This window comes from Myxine glutinosa, chromosome 13, assembly GCF_964187855.1.
Source record: "Myxine glutinosa chromosome 13, kmMyxGlut1.1, whole genome shotgun sequence".
Lineage (NCBI taxonomy): Eukaryota > Metazoa > Chordata > Myxini > Myxiniformes > Myxinidae > Myxine > Myxine glutinosa.
The window spans coordinates 42,466,721-42,489,624 of record NC_136273.1 but is presented as its reverse complement, the minus strand read 5'-3'; the positions used below and the strand labels follow the sequence as shown (position 1 = coordinate 42,489,624).

The 22,904-nt window shown below is 46.5% G+C and overlaps 1 protein-coding gene across 2 annotated transcripts in view; it reads left to right on the top strand.

The window, feature by feature from the left end:
• Positions 1-4,217: 4,217 nt before the first annotated feature.
• The window catches only part of SARDH (sarcosine dehydrogenase), a 179,246-nt gene continuing 160,559 nt past the window's right edge, over positions 4,218-22,904 (top strand). Inside the window, exon 1 of one of the 2 annotated variants that reach the window (XM_068134325.2) lies at positions 4,218-4,295. The gene's annotated coding sequence lies outside the window, so the exon portion shown is untranslated. Of the gene's footprint in view, positions 4,296-21,740; positions 21,770-22,904 lie in introns of those variants that run through there. The other variant, XM_068134326.2, reaches the window with a different exon arrangement.

Here is a 22,904-nt window from a genome sequence, read left to right as displayed (position 1 = left end):
ACCAGACGCCACCAGGATTTGGAGGAAGGAGACAGGTTTGAGAGTTCATTCTTGAGTGTGGAGAGATAGTGCTTCCTGGCACTCCTGAGGGTAGACACGCACTTGTTCCGAGCTTGGTGGAAGGAACTGAGATTGCCTTCAGTTGGATTAGCCTTCCAAGAGGCAAAGGCAAGTTGTTTCAGGGCAACTGCCTCACCACAAGTTTCAGTGTACCATGGATGGGAGGAAGGGTAAGACAACTGAAGATGAGATGGGATAAATCTGTGCATGAGAGAGAGCAGTTTGCTTTGGAAGAATTCCCAGGAAGAATTGATGTCAGAGGCAGTGGAGATGGGAGACCAATCCAGACGATTGATGGCTGCTTGAAGACCGTCCCAGTCGGCCTGAGTGAAATGCCAGACTTGTCGACGCTGAGGAGGCTCTCTGAGAATGGCCAGAGAGATGTCCACTTTGACAAGCACATGATCAGAAGAACCGATTGGAGCAGAAGAAGAGCAGCAGACATTAGCAGGGAAGTTTGTCATAACCAAGTCTAGAAGAGAAGATACTCCATTGGCTGAGATCCGGGTCGGGAAATTGACAGATTGTGTCAATCCCAGTGAGTCACAGAAGTCCTTTGCTGAGGTGCCATGACTGGTGAGAGAGGAACCCACACCCAACCAGCTGGCATGATGACAGTTGAAGTCACCACATATGAGGAAGAGAGAGTTGGGATGAGTGGATAGAAGTTGGTCCATGTTGTCAGACAGTGAAATGTAAATGGAGTCATCACTGTTTGGAGGACGGTACAGAACACATATGAACAAAAGGTGGGAGCGGAGAGGATGCCATAGCCAGAGGTACGCCTGGGGGTGAGGAGGAGAGAGGGCAGTGCAAGGAGAGTGAGGAAGAGAGTTTTTGAAAAAGATAGCCACCCCACCACCAGGACGAGGCTCAGGTCTATCATACCGGAGGAGGGAGTAACCAGGAAGAGATATTAAGGAATCAGAGACATCTTGAAGGAGGAAAGTCTCTGTTAAGCAGATCAAGTGTGGATTGTCAGAAGCAACCTGTATGGAGAGATCAGTCAGGTTTGCGCGAAGGCCCCGGATGTTTGAAGTCCATACCGTTAATGAAGAGAGAGGGGGAGCATCGGGTACAGGACAGAGGAGGGGAGGAGTAGGGTAAGATGAAGGATGAGAGGGGGAGGTAGGAAGAGCATTTGATAGTGTGTCAGAGATTACAGAAGAGTTCCAAGAAAGGGAAGGATGAGGAGGATGAAAGGTTTGAGGGGGGGCAGAGGAAAGTAGAAGGTTGGTGGGGGGGTGGAGGTATGAGATAGAAGGGAGACGAAGTGGGGAGGAGGCAGCTTTGAGGAGGAGGGGGGAGGAGGGAGAATTGGAGAGGAATGGTATGGGGGGAGATTTGAATGGGAGGGGTTGGGGGGGAGTTTTGAAGGGGAGGAGTGAGGGGGGAGTTTAGGAGGGGAGGGGCAAGGGGGGAGTTTAGGAGTGGAGGGGCAAGGGGGGAGTTTAGGGGTAGAGGGGCAAGGGGGGATTTGGAGGGGAGGGGCAAGGGGGGAGTTTAGGAGGGGAAGGGCAAGGAGGGAGTTCAGGAGTGGAGGGGCAAGGGGGGAGTTTAGGAGTGGAGGGGCAAGGGGGGAGTTTAGGAGTGTCGGTGCAAGGGGGGGGGGGGATTTGGAGGGGAGGGGCAAGAGGTGAGTTTCGAAAGTGGATTATTCATGAAAGATGAACATTGATAACAAATTGGGTTTGTTGTGATTTTCAAGTTAGCAATCCGATTCAGAACGATGGAGGAGGGGTGGAATGAATATGAATTTAGACCATGTAGTGAGGGAGACGTATAAGAGATTGAATTTCTTTTTTTTGACGTGGAATGAGATGGAGAGGAATTTGAAAAAAGCCTTTTAAATAGGAAGAAAAACAGCGTGTTGTAATATACCACTGAATAAAACACTGAAGGGGAATGGTTAAACATATTTAAATAATATTAAAACAGAACCGTAGACAATCTTATATGCACAAAGTACCAACGGGGGGAGAGCTGAGAGGGACCACCACGAGTCACGTGAACAGGGCAAAAGGTGGATGGCAAGGAGATAATGGGGGCGGGGCGAACAGCACACCTGGACAGAAAGTACAGGATGAGACAAAGCACACGTGGAGAAAGGAAAATAAATGTTTTTGGTTATTTTTTTTTGGGGGGGGGGGGGGTATTTAAAAGAAACGTATTTAAAACGTTAGACAAAGAGTATTATGTTCGGGGTAGAAGGGAAAAAACTAAGAGCCAAGCAAAACACGATGTAGGGGCCTTAAGTAAACAAACACCGATGGGGGTACAAGGCCACACATGCGGAGCAGAACACGATTAATTAATTACGAGTTACAGGAAATTCAAACCAAAACTAACTATAAACAAACAATAATGCATGGACTATAAAATAACGAGTTGAAATTTGACAAACACACGAATGAAAAAATAACCGCTTTGGATTCCCGGAGAGAACCAGGCACAAGGTCGGAAGCTTCAACAACTAGGCCGCGTGGCACGAAATACTCGACTATTTTTTACAGGTATGAAAGATTAACACCGATAATCTCCCGAGGGACACGCAAAAGGTACACACACGTAAGATAAATACAGTTTCGACAAAAATACAAATGTGACAATTACTTAACTTCGAGCATGCGTGAGGATCGTGGAACAGCTTCGAAAAACCGTGACCGCCCTGACAAGATCTCGCGAGATTGGTATCAGGTTCTTGTGGTCAAATGCTGTCTTTGGTTTTCGCCAAACATGTCTTCTGGTACAGTGGCCAAATAGCTCTACCTTTGACTCATCTGTCCAGAGCACATTGTTCCAGAAGTGCTGGTCTTGGCCTAGGTGTTTATTGGCAAACTTTAGTCTTGCCCTGATGTTCTTTCTGGACAGCAAAGGTTTCCTCCTGGCACACCTCCCATGTAGATCAAACTTGTGCAGCCTCTTTCTAATGGTAGACTCGTGCACTTTGACATCAACAGTGGCAAGAGCAACCTGTAGGTCCTGTGATGACATTCTGGGGTTCTTCGAGACTTCTTTCACCATCTTGTGGTCTGCTCTCGGGCTGAACTTGCTGGGGCGGCCTGGCCTGAACAAGTTGGCAGTTGTTTGGAATCTTCTCCACCTGTAGATGATCTTCCGGACAGTCGAATGATTGATTTCACATTGTTTGGAGATCTTTTTAAATCCCTTCCCAGACTCGTAGGCATCTATAACCGTCTTTCTGAAGGCCTCATAGAGCGCTTTTAATCTAGGCATGGTGATGCCGCACACTTCAACAACAAAGAGCAAACCAAATGTCTGAGGTTTAAATAAGACAGGTTCCTCCAAGATCCTCTCTAACGATGTTCTTATCATTTGCACCTGAGCTGGTGCACCTGATTCTAATTTTAGGTATTTGAAGTAGTGATAAATGTAGGGGTGTACTTACTTTTTCCACATGCGAAATTTGCATTTATGTTTATTTAAATTATACAATGGACTACAAAATGTAAATGTTTCATGATATTTGTTATATTATATCACCTTTATCTATCAATATTGCTGAAATGAATTTCAAATAGCTGTATGTTGAAATATGTTGAAAAAGTCAAAACTTTACATGGGGTGTACTTACTTTTTCACGTGACTGTATATATATATAAATAATTAGCTGCACAAGCCTTTTTCCCACGTGTTGTATACAAGCTCTAGTTCATGCCAAAACCTGTCGCTGTTGACGCGTTATCAACAGAGGTCCGTGGTTTGAGCCCCGCATTGTCAGAATTTTTTCACACTTCGCCCCTCGCAGGAATTTGATTCCTGTTTATAAAAAAAAAAAAATAAAAAAAAAAAAAAATATATATATATATATATATATATATTGTATATATATAAATAAATATATTATAAATAAAATATAATATATATTAAATATAATAATATATATTATAAATATAAACAAATATAAATAAATATATATATAAATTTATGTGTATATATATATAAATAATTAGCTGCACAAGCCTTTTTCCCACGTGTTGTATACAAGCTCTGGTTCATGCCAACCAATGGCCTCAATGGACATCTGCCAAAACCTGATAGGATAAGTCGGTGAGGATTTCAACCCCTCCTCTTACGTTCCCCGCCCCCCTTTCCCACCCAAACCATAAAAGAGATTCACCACATTTGAGGAGCTTAATGCATGCTTGGCTGTCCTGAGGAACGTTTTTGGGTTATACACGACGGGGAGAAAATTTGTCTTTGTCCACTTTTGTGTAAGTTTATTTTTAAACTTGGGTTTGTCTTTCAACATTACATGTGTTTCATAACTTACTTGTTTTGAGCTTATCTTGTAATGTGCCTGAATGCTATTAAATTGGGACATTATACACTACTCACCATAAGTTAGGGATATTGGCAGGTTCTTCGGTGTGGTTGATTTTGTGTATTAATTATGTTGAAAAAAGTTGTTGGTCCAAATTCTATGGTTATTAATGAGTGTGAAAAAACACAGAATTCTTAATTTCAATACCCTAACCCTACCCCTATAAAAAACATAAACTCACTCCTATAATATCCCTAACTTATTGTGAGTAGTGTAATTTAAAAGTCCAGGGAAAGTCTTAAAGTTCCCTTATTAAATAATCTCCGTGCCAATTTGGCACGTTGTGCACGGTCATCTTTTGAACTGGCTTGTCCGTGGAGCAATTCACGATGCCGTCCACTCGGCCTGCTCCAATAGAATCGGGCGTGGCTGTCACGACCACACCCTTTTCCAGGAATGCTCCAATAGAAACGCGCGTAGCTGTAAAGGCCACACCTCTTCCCTCAATCGAAATATTCGAATGAAAGAATGCGCGCCATGGATCCACGAGTGCATGCGAGTTAAAATTCATGGTAATTCGTGACTTGTAAAACCATCTCACGTTTGTCACAAAGCTTTGATAAAATGCCTTCTGTCTGACTTTGGATATTTTTGTTATAACCCACATAATTGAGGTTACTCACTTGTGCGTTTAATTTTGCTCTCTCAATCAATGTATCACTATCAGTTAATATATTTTACTCGCTATCGAGCGTCATTTTAGTCCCAACTTATTTCGCCTTTGAAACGAGATTCCAACTGCTGTCGTTCTCTAAATTAAGGGCTCTTCCGTCTAAACTAACCTCTTGAACCCCATTCATATTCTGAGCTGGAAGGGATCCAATGTACCAAACTGACAATCTTACAATAAGATCGAAATAAACTGTATTTCTTTTGGCAGTCAGCATGTATATCTCTTACCGTCATCTTGTTATTGTTTCTTCTGAACCCAAAATCAAATGGATTTTGCCCTCAATCAACTTCTTGTCATGTTTGACTCCGTGTGGATGATCTCGTGCTGTCCTATTTCTAGTGAATAATTTATTTTTCACTCCACATTCATATTCAATCAAGACTCATAAATACACCGTTGTTTTGTACAGGGTGTTTCATGAACAATGCAACCCAAAGTTGTTTTTGTAATTTTCTCTTGTAATTTTCCATTGAAACACCATGAAACTTGTACATAAGAAGCGTTGTAATTTGTAGAATGAAGTAACACACCAAAACGAAACTCGTGATTTCAGAACGTAGTTCACAAAACATGTGGAATGTGGAATTTATTGGTTCATCCTTTCCCATTTGCCGTTTTTTTTTGCCCAAGCCATTCACGAACCTACTGTCCATGTGTGACGTTCGACTGAAGGTGGCACAGGAATGTGCAATTTATTGGCTCATCGTTTCCCATTCGCCGCTTTTTTGCCCAAGTCATTCACGAACCGGCTGTCCATGTCTGACGTTCGACTGAAGGTGGCACAGGAATGTGGAATTTATTGTTTCCATAGTTTAGCATTCACCATTTCTGCATATTTGTTTGCTTTTGGCTTCCCACCCATGTATAGCATGAGTACTTCGCTCGTATGTTATATACAGGATACACATGACTGGCTGAAACAAATACAGTGGCCTGCAACATTGTTCACCCCCTAACAATAATCCCGCATTTAGATGGATTACGAAATATGTAGAAACAATTTTTCCAAATAAACATTTTTTATTCCTAACTGAAGAGATCAAACTAAACACATAGTTGAAGGAGGTTACATGTCAGGAATACCTGGAAAAACATGCACCAATCAAAATTCTCTGGTCGCAAAAGTATTCAACCCATTAGCAAGGCATAAAGCGAGGCACAAAGCGAGAAAGCTTTCAGCGAGACGTAGAGTACTTGGTGGAGCCACCATTTGCAAAAATGACTGACATGAGTCTTTTTGTTAGATCTCTACCAGCTTCTCACAGTGAGATGGTGAAATCTTTGCCCATTCATCAAGTGAAAATTGCTCTGGATCTGCTAAGTTTGATGGGGATAGTCAATGGACTGTAATATTCAAGTTTCCCCATAAATGTTCAAATGGGTTCAAGTCAGGATTTTGACAGGGCCACTCAAGAAAATATTTTTCTTATTATTCAGCCATTCCAATTTGGCTTTAGCTTTGTGCTTTGGATCATTACCCTGCTGAAATATGAATCTCCTACTTAGTTTCAGATTCATGGCTGACTCAAGCAGGTTTTCATCAACGATTCTCCTGTACTTTGCACTACTCCTTTGCACTACACATTCTCCTTTGCGCATTGTTCCTTTTATCCTGACAAGCTTGCCAGTCCCTGCTGATGAAAAGCAACCCCATAACATGATGCTACCACCACCATGCTTAATAGTAGGGACTAGCCGAAACCCGTGGAACATCCACGGAAGGGAGGATGTGGTGTATGGATAGAGTGTACCATTATGGATGGCATAGGGAATTTGCTTGTCCGAGTAAGAGTTAGGAAGAAAGATGAGAATGAAGAGTGCGTATATGAACAACGATCGCCGACACCGGCACAAATGCATGCTCTGGATTGTCCACTCAGTGGACGGCTTGCTTTCGCCTTCGCCTGTCCAATCAGCGGACGGCTTGCTTCGCCTTCGCCCAGCAGATGCCAATACGATGGCGTCGTATGATGGCATCGTATCGGCAGTTAATTGGATGCTTTTGGGCCCCAACGTCAGCTAATTCAGATTTTTCGAGTATGTCTGTACGTGACAAACAAAGAGCGCGGTTCGTAGATCGTAAATCCATTAGTGCCGTGGGCATCAGGTCACTGGGTGCGGCGTAAAAGGGATAACAAAGTCGAGTCCTTACGCTATTATTATATAGATGGTGTTGATTTGGTGATGTGCAGTATTCGGCTTGCAGCAGACGTAAAGCTTTGAATTTTTAACAAAAAGTTTTGTTACAAAACCTTTCTCCACTTGCCTGCAGTATCATTTGATGCTTTTTCGCAAACTACATATGAGCTTTTAGATGTGTATTTTTCAGTAAAGGCTTCTTCTTGTCACATGTCCAAAGGGCCAGCTTTGTGAAGGGAATGGGATATAGTTGATTGATGAACACTGACCCCCATCTCTTTTTATGGACATGGAGATTTGCAGATCTTTCAAAGTCATTGTTGGATTTACAGTTACATCCCGAACCAGTTTCCTGCTTACCTGGCTGCTGAGTTTGGATGGACGACCTGATCTGGGTAGAGTCTGCATGGTATAATACGTCTTCCACTTCTTAATGATCGGTTTCACTGTACTGAAAGGGATAACGAGTGACTTTGAAACCTTCTTATAACCTACGGAATGGTGCTTCTCCACAACTTTGTCTGACTTATTTGGGAATCTCCTTGGTCTTCAAGTTTGCCTTGTTGGTTGACCACTGATTTAGTTAAATCGAGTTAATGTTAAACCACTGATTACGTACACACGAAACCTATTACACTTATTTATAACCTTTCAAACAAATAATTTCCTGAAAATCTTGAGCACTTACACAGACACATACACAATTTGTCACTCACCTTTGGGGTCTGCCTAGCAGGCACGGAAAACATCAGCCATTATAAAGCTTGCAGTGTTGGTGTGAGAAATTTCTGCGGATATCACGAAGACTCAATAGTTCAGTGGGCTGTCCCCGCAAATGTGATGAAGTCCTTGGGTTTGAGTTCCGGATTGATTCAGAATTTTTTCACACTAGCCCCATGCAGGAATTTATTCCTGTTCGTTACAAAAACGTGGAGGGATGAGTGGGATTTTAGAGAGTGTGGGAGTTTGTTCCAGAGTTGGGGAAAAAGATGAATTAAAGAGTGAAGGTAAACAGTGAGTCTTGATTTTGGCAGTATTACCAGAAGGGGGTTGCTGGCAGATCTTGTGTGTCCTGCAGGAATATTTGGGGGACAGAGCACAGACAGAACAGGGGGAGCAAGTCCGGAGAGGAGTCGGTCATTGGTTTTATTCTTACAAAGGTCTACTCATAAGAAAGACTTAAAAAAACAATAGAGTATCCACACAGCGTTAACATGATATCCCACGCAACGTTAAAGTATATAGAGTCGGGCCTTGCCATTCGTGGTGGTTACCTTCTTGAAAGTCCTTGTTAACTGTAAATCCACAAACTTAGTGGGTAATAGGGAAAATAGGATAAAGGACTTCAGCTTTAAAATTTGTCCAAACTGTAGTTTTAGAACTTCCTTAATTTCCTCGCTTGGTGAGGAGCAAAACGTGATGCCATATCAAAGGCGCTGCCGGTACAAACAGTGCTTTTGGTCACGCCATTTCTCCCGAGCACACCAGCTGTGTTCGTCAAAAGCACAACTCCAGTGTTTTTTCATGTGGGTGTTTACGTTTGTGCATGGATTATATTGTAAACATTAATTTGGTATAAAATAAAACTTTAAGGTGTATTTGTTTGGAAGATAAATTGTTATGTATTTTAAAGAAAGACTTAAAACGTGGTCTTGGGTTCACGTGGACTGGGGGCCTTGAGTGTGCAAATTTGGGCCTTGGCCACACGCGAACTGAGGCCTTGAGCACACGCCGACTCAGGGCCTTGGGAGTGTGCGGACTGGGTGCCTTGAGCATGAGCAGACTGGCAGCCTTGGGCATTTGTGAACTGGGGGCATTGGGCGTGTGTGGACTGGGTGCCTTGGGCATGTGTGAACTGGGGGCCTTGGGCGTGTGCTGTCTGCGGGCCTTGGACACAAGTGGACTGGGGACCGTGAGTGCACATGGACTGGTGCCTTGGGCACACGCAGTCTGGGGCGTTGGGTTATGTGGTCTGGCGGTCTTGGGTGTGTGAACTGGGGGCCTTGGCCACATGCAGATTGGGGCCTTGGGCGCACGCCAACTGGTGGCCTTGGGCATGTGCAGACTGAGGGCCTTGAGACGTACGTGGACTGGGGGCCTTGAGAATGCATGGACTGGGGGCCTTGGGGTGTAGACAGGGAGACTTAGGCATGTACAGACTGGGGGCCTTGGGTGTGTGCGGACTGGAGGCTGTGGGTGTGTGGGCTTTTTGGAATCTCCCGTGATGACGCTATCTCCGAGGGCCTTTCACTTACTCACCTCAGGCAGGTTGGTGGTCTTTCCGTCTTCTACCGACTCCTCTCCGGCCTTGCTCCCCCAGCTCTCTCTGGGCTGTCCCCCAAATATTCCTGCAGGTCACACAAGATCTGCCTGCAACCCTCTTATGGTTAAACTGCCAAAATCAAGACTCTCTGCTCACCTTCACTCCTTCATTCCTCTTTTCTCCCACCTCTGGAACAAACTCCCTCACTCTCTTCAATCCCACTCCTCCCTCCAGGTCTTTAAAACGGCTGTTCACCACCATCTCTTATCTTCCCCCATCCAAAACCTTGATCTTTTCTACCCCCGCTAATTTCACCGCAAATCCACTTTTTTGAGGTGACTTTTGTCTTCTTTCCTGGAAGTCCTTGGTGTCCTTGCGTTTTATACCTATCCTGCCTCCCCCCAGGCCCTCTGCCTCCCACACATCTCCCGATGTACCTGCTCTCAAATGTTGTGTTTGTGTGCTTCCTCCCCTTCTCTCCCCATCTTGTCGACCACTCCCCTTTTTATATACTTTGTTTGCTTGTTTGTTTGATTTGTTTGTTTGATAAATGTTAGCTCTTTCACGAGCCTCGACTCTGTATACAAAAAAAAGAAAAAAAAAGACAGAAAGGCCATCAACCTGCCTGCGGTGAGAGAGGGAAAGACCCATTGACTCAGCCTCAGCATGGGAGATACCAATGATCATAAAAAGGCTTGGTTTCTACAGAGCTAGGTGTAAGGCAGGAGCATCATCGCAGAGGGTTGAGCAGTACTCCATCAAGCAGAGGATGAAGGCTTTTCATATGGTCAAGAGCTGAGGTGTGCCAAGGAAGGACTTTGTACAACGGAGGATGCCCAGTCGGTGACTGGCTTTGGGAGCCAACTTGGAAATGAGGCTTTCTGAGGAAAGGTCATGGCAGATAGTGAGGCCCTAAAGCTTCAGTGACTGAAATACTGCATTACTAAACTGCAAGTTTTTGGAAGTTCATGGAAGCTGATTCGTGTTCTACACTGTTCAAAATATGAAATTTTAATTTCTTGATCAGAGGCTGACAGACACAGACAGAGCGGACCAATTGCTTTCTCCCGCTTTGCATTGCACACCCGAACCCCTTCCTGAATGTTCCATGGGTCTCAATTGGCGGCCGGGGGTCATGTGACGTGACAGCCCCTCATTGGCCACCCTCGGTCACTCCCCCTGCCTTCCCTTCAGCTCCCATTGGTTGCTCGCTCCTCCTCCTCCCAGGAATGTCTCGTTCCTCCTTCGGGGAAGGTTCTATTCCTCCTTTAGGCCTGCAGGGCCTAGTCTAGTCCCATGACGAGGCAATTTAGGCTTCAACGAGGCCTACAATCATCCTGTCTGACTCAACGCATTATTTGTTTTCTTTCTAAACACTGGAAAGGGCCTATGTGTTACATTTAATAAGAAATAACTAACTATAGGAGGCTACATGTTGTGGTGTAACTAACTATAGAGGGGTTGCCTTTATTCGCAAAACCGCAACAATATATATATATACACATAAAGTATACATACAATCGGATGTATATATACTGATGGGGTGAAGGAGGGGTTGATGAATTGAGGTTTGGTCAATTGAGGGATGGGGGAAAGAGATCGTTGGAACGGACTGATGGTGGATTGAAAGAAAGATAGCAGCAAATGGGTAGACACCACACCTTGTACACACAGACTAACCTCACAATGCATCCCCCCACCCAACCCCTAGACAATGGGCAAAGGTCAACCTTCACACAAACTATAGAAAAATCTGTATGGGGAATCCTACGTGTACATGAATGCGCGCACCCGGCATACATTTTCCAAAACTGTAACAATATGTTTAACACATTGAGAAAATTTAACTAATAGTGTTTATGTCCTTTCTATCTTCCCATGACACTGTTTATACCCATCCTTTGTTGCTTTTCTCCTTCATGAACTTCAACTCTGCAGACAATAACAAGTAATATCTTTATTTTGAGATCACTTCCGGGTTCGGTTGCGAGAGGACGCTGGCGTTGCATATTCGCCGCTTCTCCGACTGGATGGATGTACAGGGTCTGTGTTACGTGGTCCTCCCGGTAACTACCTGGTCTTGGTGACCCCCGGACCGTGGGAGGGACCCCGCCAGAAAGATATATGGTTTATACGCTTTCGTAACGCAATCAATATGAATTCCGGTCAAGAAGAAACCCCACACCAAGGATCCGGAATAATCAATAATATATTCACTGAGCAATCAACATCCATCAACAATGCACAATCAATATTACAACCATGTGAACTCATCTACACAAACTCTAAGATGGCCATCTTAATCTTATACATTCCTCACGTGAGCCCCACTCCTGACTCCCTCCGTGGTCAATGTCTCTCCTCTCCGCACACGGGCGGTTGAACGAGCCCCGGGCGGACGTGCTCTAAACGTGCCGTCTCGGACTGGGGCCGCGGCTGCAGCGCAACTCCTTGCCAAGCCACGGGGCAAACCCAGCGCGGCGTCCAACGTGCGCGAGGCCCCAAGTGCGACTCTTACGCGTCCTTGTAGATGGGCAAAAACCCAGCGCGGCTTCCGACGCGAGCGAGGCCCAACGTGCGGACCCGTACGCGTCTTTGTAGACGGGGCAAAACCCAGCGCGGCTTCCGACGCGAGCGAGGCCCCACGTGCGGACCCGTACGCGTCTTTGTAGACGGGGCAAACTGTCCCGGACGCTTGGTTTCGTGCACGAACTCACAGTGACTGGACGTGTCCAAAGGTATTTACCGCCCAGGTAACTCCTCTCGCCAGACGTTTCGCAACGGCGCGTTTTCCGCGCAGCGTAAGGTCGATTCCACCTTCTCGTCGTCGCGGGGCGAGGAAGAAGAAGCCTTCCTTTCCCTCGTGTCTTTTCTCCTCCCTTTCCCGTCACTTCCGCTTCCGGCCACTTCCGTTTCCTGCCACTCTTTCAGAAGGGCTTCTGACCCTCCAACCACAACAACTACACAACAACTTAATATACTACACACGGAAGCAAACACCTGCATGGTAATTCACATACATTCACATAAATATGTAACACTCCCCCCCTTCAAGAAAGAAAGTTTGAACCCAGCGAAAACTTTCTTTGCCGGCCAATTTGGAGAAATAAACCAGATAACTCAACCCCCCCACATTATCAATTCCCCCCGGGCACAGTTATCACTTAAAAATAAAGCCAGTTAAGCCACTCGATAGCACTTTTCCGGGAGGCCAAGCCGAGTATTCACTACATGGATGCCTTTAGGAACGCGGAGTTCACGGTTAGTCCGTGCAGGAAAGTTCTCTACATGGGCGCCTTGAGGAACGTGGAGTTCACGGTTAGTCCGTGCAGGAAAGTTCTCTACATGGGCGCCTTGAGGAACGTGGAGTTCACGGTTAGTCCGTGCAGGAAAGTTCACTACATGGACGCCTTTAGGAACGGCGTTCACGGTTAATTCGTGTAGGAATCTTGGCTCGGCGGCTCCGCCGCCTTCAGTGCTTCAACTTCTCAGAACGTCCCTAATAATTAGGGTGGGACCACTGGTCCCTGTAGTCCCCTGAATACCGGTCTTCTTCTCGGCCACTACTTTGCCAATTCTTCCTTCGGGAGCGGCCGTAACTCAGGGAGCCTCCATAATAATATTGACTGCGGCCACCACCAAAACTACCGCCCAGTTGTCCTCTCCTGTAGACCTCTCGACGCCTACGAAATGCCTTCCCTACTGTTATGGTCCGACCCTCCAAATCCTTGCCATTCCAATTCTTCTCTGCCTCTCTGGCGTCTTTTGTGCTGGCAAACGTGACAAAGCCGAACCCTCTTGACTGTTGCGTTTCCCAGTCTCTTACCAACCGCACTTCCACCAGCGGCCCATATCTGTTGAAGACAGAGGTCAGAACTTCTTCCTCTGTTTTGAAGTTCAGTCCCCCTACAAATAACTTGGCACTTTTGTCACCATCCCGAGCTGGTGTGGTGTTATTTTCCCTGCTGGGCTCTTTCTCAACCCTCAGGTTACCATAAACTTGACCCCCGGCCAAATCATTCCCGAGAACCACAGATACACCCTCTACAGGAAACGTGGCTTGTAAACCGACGGTGACCGGTCCTGACACCAACTCGGACTCCAACTGGATGACCTGAAGGGGAGCACTAACACCGCCCCCGATCCCCTGTAAACGAACACTATCCCCCGTTGCCGTCTCCTCGGACCATGGCAAAATGCCTTCAAGCATTAAAGATTGATGGGCCCCTGTGTCTCTCAATATCCTAACCGGTCTCCGGTTAGTCGAGGCTCCATCCAGTGACACAAACCCCTCGGAAACAAATGGTTGGTAACCCTCTTGATGGCGATTTCTTACGCTAGCCATCGCATTCGGAGTTGTAATAGTCGGACTCCGCTCTGGGTTGTCCCTTTTCCTGAGGTAACAACTGGACATCAAGTGTCCAGGTTTTTTGCAAAACGCGCAAGTAGGCCCGGAGGAAAAACTCGGGGTCTGCCTCGGGCCCCCCGAACTATAAGTTTGTCTTGGGCCCGCATCCCTCTGATTTCGAACCGGTGGGGTATCATAGTTGTCCCCATAATCATCTCGAGGCCGCCGCCATGTATGGTCGTTCTCCGCACCTGCTGTTCCCCACCTCCCCTGCGGAGATCTAGGCGAGGAGTTAGGTTCGTGGACCCCTATTCGGTGGGTTAAGGCATAATCATCTGCCATGGTGGCTGCGTCCCACAACTTTGGTACCTTCTTTTCCTGCAGGTACACTTTGATGTCCTCGTGGACACACTGCTGGAATTCCTCCACCAGGATCAAGTCCCGCAATGTCTCGAAGTCTTTCCCGACTCCTTTTGACTCACACCACCGATCAAACATGTTTTCTTTCACTCTGGCAAACTCCACATGGGTCTCACTCTCCCTCTTCCTGGCATTCCTGAATTTTTGCCTGTAAGCTTCCGGAACCAACTCATAGGCCTTGAGGATGTGCTTCTTCAGTACCTCATAATCTGCACATTGGTCCATTGGTAGCGCCGAATAAATTTCCTGAGCTTTCCCCACCAGCACACTTTGTACGAGTATGGTCCAGGCCTCCTCCGGCCAGTTTAATTGTCGAGCCACTTTCTCAAAGTGTGGGAAGAATTTCGCGACTTCCTTTTCACTGAACGGTGGAACCAGCCTCACATGTCTGCCCACATCCCAGGTTTTTTGGTGAGGTGTCGACCCCGTCAGCAAGGGTGGTGCCTCTCCCCGTTCTCTCATTAACTCCAGCTCCTTGACTTTGATTTCTTGCTGAAGCTGCATGTCACGTTCCTTTAATTCCCTTTCCGCTTTTCTCTCCTCTGCTTCGAGGTCCCTTGCAGCTCTCCTTTCCTCTGCTTGTTCCTTTTCTCTTCTTTCCTGGAGTTCTCTTTCCACTCTCCTTTCCTCTGCTTGTTTCTCTTCTCTCCTCTCCTCTGCTTTCCTTTCTTCTTCTGCTCTTTCCTTTTCTGCTTTCCTTTCTTCTTCTGCTAACCTTTCCTGGAGTTCTCGTTCCACTCTCCTTTCCTCTGCTTGTTTCTCTTCTCTCCTCTCCTCTGCTTTCCTTTCTTCTTCTGCTCTTTCCTTTTCTGCTTTCCTTTCTTCTTCTGCTCTTTCCTTTTCTGCTTTCCTTTCTTCTTCTGCTCTTTCCTTTTCTGCTTTCCTTTCTTCTTCTTTTAACCTTTCCTGGAGTTCTCGTTCCACTCTCCTTTCCTCTGCTTGCTTCTCTTCTCTTCTCTCTTCTGCTTTCCTTTCTTCTTCTTTGATCCGTTCCTGGCTCCGTAATTGCAACTCCAGTTTCCGGAGCTCCACGTCTTCTGGTTCTTCGGGTAGCCACTCCCAGGCTAACTCGTCCCATGTTCCTAATCCCACCATAGATTGTATCACCGTGGCCTGCAACTCTGCCTTCCTCAAATTAGTTCGGACCTCCAAGTTAAAATGTTTGGCCAATTTCAAGAGATCCGACTTTAGCAACGCTCGGAACTGTGCCTCACTCGGGGTTACCCCAAAGTTCTGTGCCACAAACGCCATGGTGCCTATCGTTAACACCTGTTAACCTTCACCCCAAGACTTTCCCCAATTTCTCAAAAAAAAATATTACCAATTAATAATTAATTAATAAATTTTAATTACCAAAAATATTATTATTTTATTATTTTATACACTTTTAGATCCCGGACGTAGACCCAATTGCGAAACCGCAAATCGTAATTTGGACGAGCCCCCAATTCTGTTACGTGGTCCTCCCGGTAACTACCTGGTCTTGGTGACCCCCGGACCGTGGGAGGGACCCCGCCAGAAAGATATATGGTTTATACGCTTTCGTAACGCAATCAATATGAATTCCGGTCAAGAAGAAACCCCACACCAAGGATCCGGAATAATCAATAATATATTCACTGAGCAATCAACATCCATCAACAATGCACAATCAATATTACAACCATGTGAACTCATCTACACAAACTCTAAGATGGCCATCTTAATCTTATACATTCCTCACGTGAGCCCCACTCCTGACTCCCTCCGTGGTCAATGTCTCTCCTCTCCGCACACGGGCGGTTGAACGAGCCCCGGGCGGACGTGCTCTAAACGTGCCGTCTCGGACTGGGGCCGCGGCTGCAGCGCAACTCCTTGCCAAGCCACGGGGCAAACCCAGCGCGGCGTCCAACGTGCGCGAGGCCCCAAGTGCGACTCTTACGCGTCCTTGTAGATGGGCAAAAACCCAGCGCGGCTTCCGACGCGAGCGAGGCCCAACGTGCGGACCCGTACGCGTCTTTGTAGACGGGGCAAAACCCAGCGCGGCTTCCGACGCGAGCGAGGCCCCACGTGCGGACCCGTACGCGTCTTTGTAGACGGGGCAAACTGTCCCGGACGCTTGGTTTCGTGCACGAACTCACAGTGACTGGACGTGTCCAAAGGTATTTACCGCCCAGGTAACTCCTCTCGCCAGACGTTTCGCAACGGCGCGTTTTCCGCGCAGCGTAAGGTCGATTCCACCTTCTCGTCGTCGCGGGGCGAGGAAGAAGAAGCCTTCCTTTCCCTCGTGTCTTTTCTCCTCCCTTTCCCGTCACTTCCGCTTCCGGCCACTTCCGTTTCCTGCCACTCTTTCAGAAGGGCTTCTGACCCTCCAACCACAACAACTACACAACAACTTAATATACTACACACGGAAGCAAACACCTGCATGGTAATTCACATACATTCACATAAATATGTAACAGTCTGCTTCTACTTTTCTGACCTGACATCTCACACCTGTCCTGCCTTTTCACACCCGCACGTGCCGCGTGTTCTCCGGCTGGATAACGGAATCTGCTTTTGATGGTACGGAATACGGAATCGAAAGGCCCGCTCCCGTTGTTTGTGGCCGTGGCCTTGTTTGCCGGTGGCCTTGTGGTCTTGGTGGCCTTGTGGCCTTGTTTGCCGCTGTGGTCTTGATTAGCGGCTGCAGTCGTTTGCCGCTGCGTTTGCCGCTGCGTTTGCCGCTGCGTTTGCCGCTTTGCCTCCTCGACCTTGGCCTCGTACTCGTCCCTTCGCTCCTGCCTGGCATGGCTCTGAAGTACTCCGCCGCAAGGCTTCTTCTGCTCAATACCCGCTCCACCCCATCATGCATCTCTGCCATCAAATCAAATGGACTCCTCCGACGACCCAGGTACATTCACCGTGGCTCCGGTCACAAGTTTGTTTATTTGCAATCAGGTCACTCCATCCCCGTCCTCTGGTCGGCTCAGCGCACTCTCACTCTTCGTCCCAGCGCACCTGGTCACAGCAACCCACACGATCGCACCTCTTGCCTACGAACCCTGGCTAAATCACCTGAATTCATCCCTGCTGTTCAAAACAACATCAAGCTCACCCTGTTCAACACCCGGTCCCTCAACAATAAATGCCTCATCCTGAACGAATACATCCTGGATAACAAACTGGACTTTCTCTGTCTCACCGAAACCTGGCAACAACCTCTGGACTACTACACACTCAACCTCACCACACCCAATGGATATTCCTACGTCAATAAACCACGCTCGGAGGGCCGAGGTGGTGGAATTGCCGTTATCCACCGTCAAGACATCAAGACCAACCTCATCTCCATCTCATCTGCTCCATCATTTGAACACCTGGCTTTAAAACTCTCTGGTCACACGCAGTCAGTCATGGCTGTCGTCTACCGCCCTCCCAAACCACACCCATCATTCCTGTCTGACTTCTCCTACTTTCTGACCCAGCTATGTTCCCTCTCCCCCTCAATCCTCCTCCTTGGTGATTTCAATATCCACATGGACTCCACTGACTCCACAATAACCACTGACTTCACTGATTTACTCACCTGCTTTAACCTCACTCAACATGTCGACTTTCCTACCCATATCCGTGGTCACATTTTGGACCTTGTCTGCTCCACTGGATTAAATTTGCACCATCTCTATGGCTCCGACCTCACCCTCTCTGACCACTTAGCCATCACTCTGACCATCAACATCCCCGCCCCAACACCAAGGCATTATCGCACAATCAACTTCCGTAAGCTAAACGCTCTTTCACCTACCTCATTCTCATCCACCCTCTCTGAAAAAATGTCCACTTCTCCCTTCATTGACCTCCACACCCCTTCCGACCTCACTGACTACTACAACCACACTCTCTCCTCCTGCCTTGACCAGCTTGCGCCTGTAAAAACCAAAACAGTTTCTTTCACCCATTCTGCTCCCTGGTTTACCCCTGAACTCCACCTGATGAAAACTCGTGCTCGCCAACTTGAAAGACTCCGCAATAAAACGGGTCTCACAGTTCACTCCCAAGCCTACAAGGACCACATACAACACGACAAAGATGCCCTCTCCCGCGCCCGCTCTGCCTACTACTCTCAAATTATCCACTCTGGCTCCGGAAACCCAAAAGCACTCTTCTCGACAATAAACAAACTCCTCCGCCCCCTGAACACCACCACCCAGTCATTCACAGTAGACAACTGCATCTCCTTCCTCTCTTTCTTCCAACGCAAAATTGACAACATCTACAACAGCTTGACCACCGCCGCACCCGCTCCCCCTCCAACCACCTGCCCCCCCTTGTCCTGCCATCCCCTGTCTCGGTTCTCCCCAATCTCTCCTACTGACCTCTCTGAACTCCTCATAGGAATGAAAACTGCCACCTGCACTCTTGACCCCATCCCCTCCAGCTTTGTCAAAGCCTCCCTCCCTGCTCTCTCTCCACTTATCATTGCAACAATAAACTCCTCCCTGTCTACAGGCATCGTCCCACCTTCCCTCAAAATTGCTGCTGTTACCCCCATTCTAAAAAAACCTGGTCTAAACCCTGACACCCTAAACAACTTCAGACCCATCTCCAACCTACCCTTTCTGTCAAAAGTTTTGGAACGCGCTGTAGCCACTCAACTCAAACATCATCTCTCTGCCAATAACTTGTATGAAACATTCCAATCCGGATTCCGCTCCAACCACAGTACTGAAACTGCTCTCCTCAAAATCACCAACGACCTTCTCCTCTCCTCTGACGCTGGCAACCTCAACATTCTCGTCCTCCTCGACCTCAGCGCTGCCTTTGACACCATCGATCACACTATCCTCCTCACCCGACTTGAATCCACCTTTAACGTCACCGGCACTGCCCTCTCTTGGATTAAATCATACCTCTCTGACAGATGCCAGTTCATCTCCATCAATAACTGCAAATCCCCCACTGCTCCCCTCCCCCAAGGTGTCCCCCAAGGTTCAGTTCTTGGCCCCCTCCTCTTCATCCTTTACCTGTCCCCGCTCGGTCACTTAATCCGCCGTCATGGTCTCCAATTCCACTGCTTCGCCGATGACATCCAGCTTTTCATCTCCACCAAGTCCGTCTCCACCGACACCCACTCTATCCTGACAAACTGCATCACTGAAATAAAATCCTGGCTTCAAATCAACTTCCTCAAGCTTAACTGTGATAAATCTGAAATAATCATCATTGGCCCAAAAACGCTCACAAAATCCACCCATAACTTTGCCCTCAACATCGACGGTATCCCAGTATCCACCTCCCCTCACATCCGGAATCTTGGCGTCATCTTTGACCAAACCCTTTCCTTCGACAAATACACTAAACAGATCACAAAGTCAGCCTTCTTTCACCTGAAAAACATTGCCCGTCTCCGCTCATCCCTCTCCTCCACGGCTGCAGAAACCCTCATCCACGCCTTCATCACCTCCCGTCTGGACTACTGCAATAGCCTCCTCTATGGTTCACCCTCAAAAATCACCAATAAACTCCAATACATTCAGAACTCCGCTGCCCGTCTACTCACTCATTCCCGGACCCGTGACCACATCACCCCCGTCCTTTACAAGCTTCACTGGCTCCCCATCCCCCAGAGAATCCAGTACAAAATCCTCCTCTTGACATACAAAGCCCTCCATAACCTGGCCCCATCCTACCTGGCTGACCTCCTCTCCAGACACACTCCCACCCGCAACCTCCGCTCTGCTGGTACCAACCTCCTGACCCCCTCCATCCGGACCAAATTCAGATCCTGGGGGGACAGGGCCTTCTCCATCGCTGCTCCCACCCTCTGGAACTCACTACCTCACACCATCAGAGACTCCTCCTCACTCACCACATTCAAAACATCACTAAAGACCCACCTGTTCAACGCTGCATTCAACATTCAACCCACAGCATTTAACCCCTGACTATCTCTTCTCCTCCTCCCTCCTTTTGCTTTAAATATTTCCCTATTGATTCTTGTCTTGTCTTTTTGATTCTTGTCTTATATATATGCCGTATATCGCTGCTGTTTGTTTTCTTGATTCTTGTCTTTTTGCAATTGTTGTTTTCATGTATTGTTATGCATTATGTTTTCCACTCTGTCAAAGCGCCTTTGGGCTTCTGGAAAAGCGCTATACAAAATAAATGAATTATTATTATTATTATTATCACCATATGTTTGGTAGATTGTTGTGTGAAGGTGGTCAATGTAGTTTTAATATTGTAGCCAACAAGTTATTGTTACCTCCGCCACCTAAGGTCGGTGGAGGTTTTGTTTTCACCCCTGTCTGTCTGTCCATGAACAGTACTGTATGTCTCAAAAATTTGTGGACGTATTCTGACGAAACTTGGTAGACAACGTTGGTTGGGTGACGAGGAGGAATGGAGTTGATTTTGGCGAAGATCCGAATACGGATCTGGATAGAATATTTCAAGTGATCAAGTGATTCTTCACCATTGAGAGATGGGGTAAAAACGATATATAACATGGAAGGATATTTCAAAAGGTTGTGGACGGATTCTGATGAAACTTGGTGGACAAGTTGGGTAGGTGATAAGAACAACTTTGCTTATTAGGTTTTGTGATTAGGTTTTGATTAGGTTTTAGGTTTTGGTGATTGGGTTTTGGTTTAGGTCTGGATCCAGATCCGGCCTATCAGTGGGATACAAAACATAAGCCGTTCAGTCTAGCAGAGGTATTCTCTCTACCGAGTGCTGTTCTAGTTTGTATAATGTTCAAACTATCAATTTAAATGTCTCGTCCCCTCTCACCACTCACATTCCCCCTTCCCACCCCCAACATTATCTGAAGGTCTAACAATAACTTTAAACTTATACTTATCAGACACAGGATTAGGACATTCCAAGACAAGAACAAATAACTACAATATATGGGATCTGAACTTTGAAACCGAGCATCATGAGCTTTGTGCTCAGATGGGAACACTACGCATGTCGACCTGATTAACAGGGTCATTGCACGATTTGCAAGGTACACAAAATTGGATACGTCAACAACCCATGACTGTTTCACAAACATCTAATTCTGTACTCCTAGCAAGTCTTACAATTGCAAACTATAGACAAGGAGTTTTACATAAAGTGATATATTCTACAGTATGCAATGAAATGTTTCTGAACCTTAAATAACTCAAGTAGTTTCCTTCACCTGAGTGATGCCTTCAGTCGAACAGATTGCTTATTCCTTCCTTTTACCACCATGAAAGAAAACATTGCTTCACACCTGTCATGCATGGTTTTTTTTATTGCACCATACAAGGATGGGGAGATATAAAAAGTGACAAAAACAATCAGCAAGGCCTCTTGAAACCAGCATCAAGTATCCTGAAGTGGAATGTCTCATACCGAATGGGAACCGTTGCTTTTCTGCCATTCTATGAAAGTGATCCAGCCTGGATCTTTTGGCAAGCTCCCTGTTTGTGTCGCATTTGCTGCGAGCTCTGGGACAGGGGATTGGGGAGGGGACGGGGACGGATCACTTTCATAGAATGGCAGAAAGGCACTGGTTCCTCTTCGGTATGGCATTCTCAATGGTGCTGTTTTTACTTTCTGAATGCTAACCTTATAGTTAGAATGCAGAGTGCATTGATGACACCAGTAATTTCACAATTTCAGGAGACGGAGACTATGACGCAACGGTGTGCTCTCCTGTACACACAAAATGATTGATTGATGAGAGATATTGCTCAACAATGTTAGCGATAACACCATGTTTATCTGTAGAGAGGTAGTTGTAGAAGCATTTACTTTTCAGAAAAGACACTTTATATTGTGCAAGACTTTCAATATGACGCATGAATGCTGATGAGGCTTTTGCGCATGTGCTGCGTGTGTTTTTGTGGCTGTGTGTTTACGGTTTACAGTAACTCAGTTCTGTTCGCCGGTCACCTTTAACCTGCCATCGCAAGCTGTATAATTCAAATCGTTATTTTAAACATGATTTTCAGCATTTAGACCAAAGAATGTCAATTTCAAAATGGTTAACCATAATGATTGTGTTCCTGGATACAAATCTGACTCACTGAAATATGGGGAAATTTTAAGAGTACCCTTTCCAAGTGATGGGCAAAGCTAGCAAAAGTATCCCCCTCCTCTCCTTCCCCCTTCTCTCCCCCACTTCCCCACTCTCTCCCCTACTCCTCTCCCACCCCTCACATCCCTCTCCCTCCTCTCTCTTGCTTATATTTGATATCTGATGTACCATACTCATTATAGAGCATCTGTGCCACCAAAGCAGCTTCCAGAACGAGGGTTATACTGGGTGGTTTGCCATTGCCTTCCCAGCAGTAGTTCGGGCAGGAATTTGTATTTTATTCAGGATGCCGTAAATAGCTCGCCCACTAACCACTATTTGTGATCTTTAACGTCCACCAACTGATGTCAGGAGATGGGACGACAGTTTAACATTCATCGGAGGGACGGCGCACATTGATGATTTACCAGTCTGTGAAACACCAGGATGATAGTTTATAGCTGGGTCGAGGTTCTAACCCATGCTAGACAGCTTAGAGGAGAGTGTATGTACCTCAGATGTCATTCTATCTGCTGAGGTCGTCCATTAATACACTGTTAATAAACAAATTGCATTTCCATGTTGTACAGGTATGTATTACTATACGTTAAAAATGTATAATAAAAGTAGAATCCAAAT